The sequence below is a fragment of the Procambarus clarkii genome, chromosome 51, assembly GCF_040958095.1.
Source record: "Procambarus clarkii isolate CNS0578487 chromosome 51, FALCON_Pclarkii_2.0, whole genome shotgun sequence".
Classification (NCBI taxonomy): domain Eukaryota; kingdom Metazoa; phylum Arthropoda; class Malacostraca; order Decapoda; family Cambaridae; genus Procambarus; species Procambarus clarkii.
The window spans coordinates 25,270,694-25,279,135 of NC_091200.1; positions in this window are offsets into that span (position 1 = coordinate 25,270,694).

Consider the following 8,442-nt stretch of genomic DNA (forward strand, 5'->3'; position numbering starts at 1 on the left):
AGTAGACTGGCAGGACGCCAGGCAGGCTAGTAGGCTGGCAGGACGCCAGACAGGCAAATAGGCAGGCAGGACGCCAGAAAGGCTAGTAGGCTGGCAGGACGCCAGACTAGAAGGCTGGCAGGACGTCAGACAGACAGGTAGGCTGGCAGGACGCTACAATAGTTGGCTGGCAGGACGCCAGACTGGCTAGTAGGCTGGCAGGACGCCAGAGTGGCTAGTAACTGGCAGGACGCTAAACAGATAAGTAGGCGGGCAAGACGGCAGATAGGCTAGTAGGCTGGCAGGGCGCCAGATTAGTAGGATGGCAGGACGCCAGACAGACTATTAGGCTGCCAGGACGCCAGACAGGTTAGTAGGCTGGAAGAACGCCAGACAGACTTGTAGGCTGCCAAGACGCCAGACAGACTAGTAGGCTGGCAGGATGCCAGACAGGCTAATAGGCTGGCAGGACGCCAGACAGGCTAGTAGGCTGGCAGGGCGCCAGACAGACTAGTAGGCTGGCAATACGCCAGACAGGCTAGTAGGATGGCAGGACGCCAAACAGGCTAGTAGGTTGGCAGGGCGCAAGACAGGCCAGTAGGCTAGCAGGACGCCAGACTAGTAGGCTGGCAGAACGCCAGACAGACTAGTAGTCTGCCAGGACGCCAGACAGGTTAGTAGGCTGGAAGAACGCCAGTCAGACTAGTATCCTGGCAGGACGCCAGACAGGTTAGTAGGCTGCCAGGATGCCAGCCAGACTAGTAGACTGTCAGGACGCCAGACAGGTTAGAAGGCTGGCAGGACGCTAGATAGATTAGTAGGCTGGTAGGACGCCAGATAAACTAGTAGACTGGCAGGACGCCACACATACTAGTAGACTTGCAGGACGCCAGACAGACAAGTAGGGTGGCAGGACGCAAGACTAGTAGGCTGGCAGGACGCCAGACAGACAAGTACGCTGGCAAGACGGCAGACAGGCTAGTAGGGTGGCAGGACGCCAGACTAGTAGGATAGCAGGACGCCAGACAGACAAGTACGCTGGCAAGACGGCAGAGAGGCTAGTAGGCTGGCAGGACGCCAGACTAGTAGGACAGCAGGACTCCAGACAGACAAGTAGGCTGGCAAGACGGCAGATAGGCTAGTAGGCTGGCAGGACGCCAGACAGACAAGTAGGCTTGCAGGGCGCCTGACAGACTAGTAGGCTGGCAGGACGCCAGACCGACAAGTAGGCTGGCAGGACGCTCGACAGTCTAGAAGGCTGGCAGGACGCCAGACAGGCTAGTAGGCTGGCAGGATGCCAGACAGGTTAGTAGGCTGGCAGGACGCCAGACAGGCTAGTAGGCTGGCAGGACGCCAGACACGCTAGTAGGCTGTCAGGACGCCAGACAGGGTAGTACGCTGGCAGGCCGCCAGACAGAATAGTAGGCTGGCAGGACGCCAGACCGACTAGTAGGCTGGCAGGACGCCAGACAGACTAGTAGGCTGGCAGGACGCCAAACAAGCTAGTAGGCTGGCAGGATGCCAGACAGGTTTGTAGGCTGGCAAGACGCCAGGCAGGCTAGTAGGCTGGCAGGACGCCAGACAGGTTAGCAGGCTGGCAGGACGCAAGACAGGCTAGTAGGCTGGCAGGACGCCAGACTAGTAGGTTGGCAGAACGCCAGACAGACTAGTAGGCTGACAGGATGCCAGACAGGTTAATAGGCTGCCAGGATGCCAGACAGACTAGTAGACTGGCCGGACCCCAGACAGGCAAATTGGCTGGCAGGACGCCAGACAGACAAGTAAGCTGGCAGATGCCAGACAGACTAGTAGGCTGCCAGGACGCCAGACAGGCTAGAAAGCTGGCAGGACGCCAGACAGGCTAGAAAGCTGGCAGGACGCCAGTCAGGCTAGTAGGCTGGCAGGACGCCATACAGACAAGTAGACTGGCAGGACGCCACACAGACTAGTAGACTGGCAGGACGCCAGGCAGGCTAGTAGGCTGGCAGATGCCAGACAGGCTAGTAGGCTGGCAGGACGCCAGACAGGTTAGTTAGGCTGGCAGGACGCCAGACAGACTAGTAGGCTGGCAGGACGGCAGACAGACTAGTAGGCTGGTAGAACGCCAGACAGACTAGTAGGCTGGCAGGACGCCAGACAGACTTGTAGGCTGGCAGGACGCCAGACAAGCTAGTAGGCTGGCAGGACGCCAGGCCGACTAGTAGGCTGGAAGGATGCCAGACAGGTTAGTAGGCTGGCAGGACGCCAGACCGACTATTAGGCTGGCAGGACGCCAGACTAGTAGGCTGGCAGGACGCCTGACAGGTTAGTAGGCTGGCAGGACGCATGACCGACTAGAAGGCTGGCAGGACGCCAGACAGGTTAATAGGCTGGCAGGACGCCTGACAGACTAGTAGGCTGGCAAGACGCCAGACAGACTAGTAGGCTGGCAGGACGCCAGACAGGCTAGTAGGCTGGCAGGACGCTAGACAGACTAGTAGGCCTGCAGGACGCCAGGCAGAATAGTAGGCTGGCAGGACGCCAGACTAGTAGGCCTGCAGGACGCCAGACAGAGAAGTAGGCTGGCAGGACGCCAGACTAATTGGCCTGCAGGACGCCAGACAGACTAGTAGGCTGACAGGACGCCAGACAGGCTAGTAGGATGGCAGGACACCAGACTAGCTAGTAGGCGTGCAGGACGCAAAACAGGTTAGTAGGCTGGCAGGACGCCAGACTGGTAGGCTAGCAGGACGCCAGACAGACCAGTAGGCTGGCAGGACGCCAGACAGCCTAGTAGGCTGGCAGGACGCCAGACAGAATAGTAGGCTGGCAGGATGCCAGACAGACTAGTAAGCTTGCAGGACGCCAGACAGACTACTATGCCTGCAGGACGCCAGACAGACTAGTGGGCTGGCAGAACGCCAGACTAGTAGGCCTGCAGGACGCTAGACAGACTAGTAGGCTGGCAGGACGCCAGACAGGCTAGTAGGCTGATAGGACGCCAGACAAGCTAGTAGGCTGGCACGACGCCAGACAGACAAATAGGCTGGCAGGATGTCAGACAGGATAGTAGGCTGGCAGGACGCCAGACTAGTAGGCTGGCAGGATGCCAGACAGGTTAGTAGGCTGCCAGGACGCAGGGCCGACTAGAAGGCTGGCAGGACGCCAGACAGGTTAGTAGGCTGGCAGGACGCCTGACAGACTAGTAGGCTGGCAAGACGCCAGACAGACTAGTAGGCTTGGTAGGACGCCAGACAGGCTAGTAGGCTGGCAGGACGACAGACAGACTAGTAGGCTGGCAGGACGCCAGACAGACAAATAGGCTGGCAGGACGCCAGACAGGGTAGTAGGCTGGCAGGACGCAAGACTAGTAGACTAGCAGGACGCCAGACAGGCTAGTAGGCTGGCAGGACTCCAGACTGACTAGTAGGCTGGCAGGACGCCAGACAGGCTATTAGGCTGGCAGGACGCCAGACTATTGGGCTGGCATAATGCCAGACAGACTAGTAGGCTGGCAGGACGCCAGACAGGCTAGTAGGCTTGCAGGACGCCAAACTAGTAGGCTAGCAGGACGGCAGAAAGGCTAGTAGGCTGGCAGGATGCCAGAAAGGATAGTAGGCTGGCAGAACGCCAGACTAGTAGGTCTGCAGGACGCCAGACAGACTAGTAGGCTGGCAGGACGCCAGACAGGCTAGTAGGCTGGCAGGACGCCAGACTAGTAGGCTAGCAGGACGCCAGACAGGCTTGTAGGTTGGCAGGACGCCAGACCGACTAGTAGGCTGGCAGGACGCCAGACAGGCTTGTAGGTTGGCAGGACGCCAGGCCGACTAGTAGGCTGGCAGGACGCCAGGCAGGTTAGTAGGCTGGCAGGACGCATGACCGACTAGAAGGCTGGCAGGACACCAGACAGGTTAATAGGCTGGCAGGACGCCTGACAGACTAGTAGGCTGGCAAGACGCCAGAAAGACTAGTAGGCTGGCAGGACGCCAGACAGGTTAGTAGGCTGGCAGGGCGCCAGACAGACTAGTAGGCCTGCAGGACGCCAGACAGACTAATAGGCTGGCAGGACGCCAGACTAGTAGGCCTGCAGGACGCCAGACAGACTAGTAGGCCTGCAGGACGCCAGACAGACTAGTAGGCCTCCAGGACGCCAGACAGACTAGTAGGCTGGCAGGACGCCAGACAGACTAGTAGGCTGGCAGGACGCCAGACAGACTATTAGGCTGGCAGGACACCAGACTAGCTAGTAGGCTGGCAGGACACCAGTCTAGCTAGAAGGCTCGCCAGACACCAGACAGGCTAGTAGGCAGGAAGGACGCAAGACAGGTTAGTAGGCTGGCAGGACGCCAGACTAGTAGGCTAGCAGGACGCCAGACAGACTAGTAGGCTGGCAGGACTGCAGACAGACTAGTAGGCTGGCAGGACGCCAGACAGAATAGTAAGCCTGCAGGACGCCAGACAAACTAGTAGGCTGGCTGGACGCTAGACAGACTAGTAGGCTGGCAGGACTCCAGACAGACTAGTAGGCCTGCAGGACGCCAGACAGACTAGTACGCTGGCATAACGCCAGACAGACAAATAGGCTGACAGGACGCCAGACAGGCTAGTAAGCTATCAGGACGCCAGACTCGCACGCCTGCAGGACGCCAGACAGGCTAGTAGGCTGGCAGGACGCCAGACTGAATAGTAGGCTGGCAGGACGCCAGACAGGCTATTAGGCTGGCAGGACGCCAGACTAGTAGGCTGGCATGACGCCAGACCGACTAGTAGGCGGGCAGGACGCCAGACAGGCTAGTAGGCTGGCAGGACGCCAGATAGACTAGTAGGCTGGCAGGACGCCAGACAGACAAGTAGGCTGGCAGGACGCCAGACAGAATAGTAGGCTGGCAGGACGTCAGACAGGCTAGTAGGCTGGCAGGACACCAGACTATTAGGCTTGCAGGACGCCAGACAGATTAGTAGGCTGGCAGGACGCCAGACTAGTAGGCCTGCAGGACGCCAGACAGAGAAGTAGGCTGGCAGGACGCCAGACTAATTGGCCTGCAGGACGCCAGACAGACTAGTAGGCTGACAGGACGCCAGACAGGCTAGTAGGATGGCAGGACACCAGACTAGCTAGTAGGCGTGCAGGACGCAAAACAGGTTAGTAGGCTGGCAGGACGCCAGACTGGTAGGCTAGCAGGACGCCAGACAGACCAGTAGGCTGGCAGGACGCCAGACAGCCTAGTAGGCTGGCAGGACGCCAGACAGAATAGTAGGCTGGCAGGATGCCAGACAGACTAGTAAGCTTGCAGGACGCCAGACAGACTACTATGCCTGCAGGACGCCAGACAGACTAGTGGGCTGGCAGAACGCCAGACTAGTAGGCCTGCAGGACGCTAGACAGACTAGTAGGCTGGCAGGACGCCAGACAGGCTAGTAGGCTGGTAGGACACCAGACTAGCTAGTAGGATGGCAGGACGCCAGACAGGCTAGTATGCTGATAGGACGCCAGACAAGCTAGTAGGCTGGCACGACGCCAGACAGACAAATAGGCTGGCAGGATGTCAGACAGGATAGTAGGCTGTCAGGACGCCAGACTAGTAGGCTGGCAGGATGCCAGACAGGTTAGTAGGCTGCCAGGACGCAGGGCCGACTAGAAGGCTGGCAGGACGCCAGACAGGTTAGTAGGCTGGCAGGACGCCTGACAGACTAGTAGGCTGGCAAGACGCCAGACAGACTAGTAGGCTTGGTAGGACGCCAGACAGGCTAGTAGGCTGGCAGGACGACAGACAGACTAGTAGGTTGGCAGGACGCCAGACAGACAAATAGGCTGGCAGGACGCCAGACAGGGTAGTAGGCTGGCAGGACGCAAGACTAGTAGACTAGCAGGACGCCAGACAGGCTAGTAGGCTGGCAGGACTCCAGACTGACTAGTAGGCTGGCAGGACGCCAGACAGGCTATTAGGCTGGCAGGACGCCAGACTATTGGGCTGGCATAATGCCAGACAGACTAGTAGGCTGGCAGGACGCCAGACAGGCTAGTAGGCTTGCAGGACGCCAAACTAGTAGGCTAGCAGGACGGCAGAAAGGCTAGTAGGCTGGCAGGATGCCAGAAAGGATAGTAGGCTGGCAGAACGCCAGACTAGTAGGTCTGCAGGACGCCAGACAGACTAGTAGGCTGGCAGGACGCCAGACAGGCTAGTAGGCTGGCAGGACGCCAGACTAGTAGGCTAGCAGGACGCCAGACAGGCTTGTAGGTTGGCAGGACGCCAGACCGACTAGTAGGCTGGCAGGACGCCAGACAGGCTTGTAGGTTGGCAGGACGCCAGGCCGACTAGTAGGCTGGCAGGACGCCAGGCAGGTTAGTAGGCTGGCAGGACGCATGACCGACTAGAAGGCTGGCAGGACACCAGACAGGTTAATAGGCTGGCAGGACGCCTGACAGACTAGTAGGCTGGCAAGACGCCAGAAAGACTAGTAGGCTGGCAGGACGCCAGACAGGTTAGTAGGCTGGCAGGGCGCCAGACAGAATAGTAGGCCTGCAGGACGCCAGACAGACTAATAGGCTGGCAGGACGCCAGACTAGTAGGCCTGCAGGACGCCAGACAGACTAGTAGGCCTGCAGGACGCCAGACAGACTAGTAGGCCTCCAGGACGCCAGACAGACTAGTAGGCTGGCAGGACGCCAGACAGACTAGTAGGCTGGCAGGACGCCAGACAGACTATTAGGCTGGCAGGACACCAGACTAGCTAGTAGGCTGGCAGGACACCAGTCTAGCTAGAAGGCTCGCCAGACACCAGACAGGCTAGTAGGCAGGAAGGACGCAAGACAGGTTAGTAGGCTGGCAGGACGCCAGACTAGTAGGCTAGCAGGACGCCAGACAGACTAGTAGGCTGGCAGGACTGCAGACAGACTAGTAGGCTGGCAGGATGCCAGACAGAATAGTAAGCCTGCAGGACGCCAGACAAACTAGTAGGCTGGCTGGACGCCAGACAGACTAGTAGGCTGGCAGGACTCCAGACAGACTAGTAGGCCTGCAGGACGCCAGACAGACTAGTACGCTGGCATAACGCCAGACAGACAAATAGGCTGACAGGACGCCAGACAGGCTAGTAAGCTATCAGGACGCCAGACTCGCACGCTTGCAGGACGCCAGACAGGCTAGTAGGCTGGCAGGACGCCAGACTGAATAGTAGGCTGGCAGGACGCCAGACAGGCTATTAGGCTGGCAGGACGCCAGACTAGTAGGCTGGCATGACGCCAGACCGACTAGTAGGCGGGCAGGACGCCAGACAGGCTAGTAGGCTGGCAGGACGCCAGATAGACTAGTAGGCTGGCAGGACGCCAGACAGACAAGTAGGCTGGCAGGACGCCAGACAGAATAGTAGGCTGGCAGGACGTCAGACAGGCTAGTAGGCTGGCAGGACACCAGACTATTAGGCTTGCAGGACGCCAGACAGATTAGTAGGCTGGCAGGACGCCAGACTAGTAGGCCTGCAGGACGCCAGACAGACTAGTAGGCTGGCAGGACGTCAGACAGGCTAGTAGGCTGGCAGGACACCAGACTATTAGGCTTGCAGGACGCCAGACAGATTAGTAGGCTGGCAGGACGCCAGACAGGCTTGTAGGTTAGCAGGACGCCAGACCGACTAGTAGGTTGGCACGACGCAAGACAGGCTAGTAGGCTGGCAGGACGCCAGACAGGCTAGTAGGCTGGCAGGACGCCATACAGGCTAGTAGGCTGACAGGGTGCCAGACAGTCTAGTAGGCAGGCAGGACGCCAGACTAGTAAGCTGGCAGGACGCAAGATAGACTAGTAGGCTGGTAGTTCGCCAGACTGACTAGTAGGCTGGCAGGACCCCAGATAGACTAGTAGGCATGCAGGACGCCAGACAGGCTTGTAGGCTGGCAGGACGCCAGACAGGCTAGTAGGCTGGCAGGGCGCCAGACAGACTAGTAGGCTGACAGGACGCCAGATAGACTAGTAGGCTGGCAGGACGCCAGTCAGACAAGTAGGCTGGCAGGACGCCAGATAGACTAGTAGGCAGGCAGGACGCCAGACATGCTAGTAGGCTGGCAGGACGCCAGACAGGCTAGTAGGCTGGCAGGACGCTAAACAGGCTAGTAGGCTGGCTGGTCGTTAGACAGGCTAGTAGGCTGGCAGGGCGCCAGACAGACTAGTAGGCTGACAGGACGCCAGACTAGTAATCTGGCAGGACGCCAGACCGACTAGTAGTCTGGCAGGACGCCAGACTAGTAAGCTGGCAGGACGCCAGACAGACTAGTAGGCTGGCAGGACGCCAGACCGACTAGTAGGCCGAATAGTAGACTGTGTTTAAAAGAGAATTGTAGATTAATATATATATGTTGACACGACACGAAAACTCCCATTTTCCTTAACTTTGGTAATGGCTAACAATGTTAACATGTTGTGTGGAGGATTTTCGACAAAAGGCATGCCCAAAGGCAGCCTGGGTTGGATTGCAGGTAGACCGACAGGA